We start from the raw sequence: 1,977 nt of genomic DNA on the forward strand, positions 1-1,977 counted from the left end.
TTATTTAGTATTCTTGTATGTCTTCATTTTTGGATTCTTGTAATTTTTTATAGAATGTGATTGTGATTGTTTGGAATTTTATTTGTGCAGTTTGAGAATCTATCATTTGAGGTATTTATGTAGGCATCAATTGATTGCTTTTGATAGGAATTGTTGGTTAGGAAGAGAGCTTCAAAGAAGACACTATTTCTATAAGGTATGTTACTACATAAATAAGTTTGTCTAAACATTTGACAATTAGGTTCCATTACATGCTACACTACTTTTTTTTTGTTGTTGTTGTTGTTGTTGTTGTTGTTGTTGTAAAGACTACACTACATATTAACATATAACCACATCTACAAAGCAACAAGTTTTAGGCTAAAAATGTTTTCTCCACCTAATGAACCACCACATGAGATGACTGACTCAACGCCACTTTCAAATGAGCAAGGAGGTTTTAGTGTATCTTGCAAGTGCAAGTGTAATTTTTCATGTAGTTATCTTTTTCATCGTATAGACTTTGAACAAATATCTTTTTCAAGAATCATGCGTTTTATCATGGGTTTGGTTTGCACTGTTTTGATGGATTTTAAACTTATGAAAAAGATGTTTCCTATTAAGGGTTAGTGGGGATGATTGGATTGGTTGAGCTTTGGAGCCACTTCATATTAGGTTTTTCTTAGTGCAATCTTGGTGATGTAAAAGCCTAAAAGGGGTTGTGCTCAAGGCATCAACAGTGACATTGAATTGTGTTTAGGTCATGAAATTTTAATTTTAGGCTATAGGTCATAGAACCTCTCTAAAATTTTTGACCATTGTTTCCCTGCAGAGCTTCCTCCACGACCTTTGCTCAAGAAATTTGCAAAGGAACTTCACCATTGATTGGTTCTTTTCATCATTCTCTCTATGATTTCATGGAAGCGCACATGTCCATGCATTATTGAGATGATGAAGAGGGGAGATATATTTCATTGCAACAAGTTTCAGCTTGGTTGCATATCTTCATGAGGAATTCGTTATCATTTGATTAGTATTTAAGTGAATAGATTGGAACTTTTATTATGTATATGATATTGAACTTGGGTATTATTTTCCCTTATTAGTAGTTATTGATTGAACAGTTGTTATGCTTATATGAGTATTTGTGATTGAAATTTTTTTTATGTGCATATGATTGTGCTTTGTTATTTCCCAACAGGTACCTATGTAAAATTCCGAATGTAAATTTTAAAGAAAAATAAAAAATATATATAAAATATTATTAGCGACGATAATGTCAACACTAATATTTTATCATATCATTAGTGATGACAAACAATATCATCGTTAATATGCAAATTTTAGTGATGACATTTTTGTGGTCACTTATATATCATTATCTGTGACGACAGCAAGCGTCGTTGCTAGTAATGACATATTAGCAACAACAAAAATGTCGTCGTTAATAATAATCTACTAGCGATGACAAAAAAATTTGTCACTACTAATGAGATAGTAGCGATGACATTTTGTCTTAGGGTCTCGAGTTATTTATGACGACAATTATCACTATTAGCGACAACTTTGTCGTCATTAATAGTATTGTATTTGCGACAACATTAATATTGTCACTAAAAAACTTTTTTGTAACCAAATTCGTTTAACGAAAGTTAGTGACGACATTTTTCGTCGCCAATATAATTAGTGATGGTATTTAAAGCATTAGTGATGACTATATGCCGTCGCTAAAAGCCAAATTTCTTGTAGTGAGTGGCACTCTAGAAAGTTTTTTTTTTTTTGGGGGGGGGGGTCATTTAAAAAGTTAAATTAAACAAACATTAATAAAAAGAAAACTTAAATATATTTAATTATTGACCAAAAAAAAAAAAAAGCAGTCACAAGTACATAAAATGTTACAATGTCCTTCTATGAGTTCTCATACTTTGAAATCAGTACATGATAATTCATTAACAATTGTCATTAGCTATTGTCAATGTGGGTAAATATGACCATTTT

At 31.1% G+C, this 1,977-nt stretch overlaps 1 long non-coding RNA gene across 1 annotated transcript; it reads left to right on the plus strand.

Moving 5' to 3' along the window:
* The first annotated feature begins 50 nt into the window (after positions 1 to 50).
* LOC136062990 (uncharacterized) lies at positions 51 to 1,113 on the plus strand. The gene is made up of 2 exons (XR_010624711.1): positions 51 to 196; positions 812 to 1,113. It is a non-coding gene; the product is annotated as an uncharacterized LOC136062990 (long non-coding RNA).
* Positions 1,114 to 1,977: the final 864 nt, after the last annotated feature.

This window comes from Quercus suber, unplaced genomic scaffold (assembly GCF_002906115.3).
Source record: "Quercus suber isolate HL8 unplaced genomic scaffold, Cork oak 2.0 scaffold_473, whole genome shotgun sequence".
Lineage (NCBI taxonomy): Eukaryota > Viridiplantae > Streptophyta > Magnoliopsida > Fagales > Fagaceae > Quercus > Quercus suber.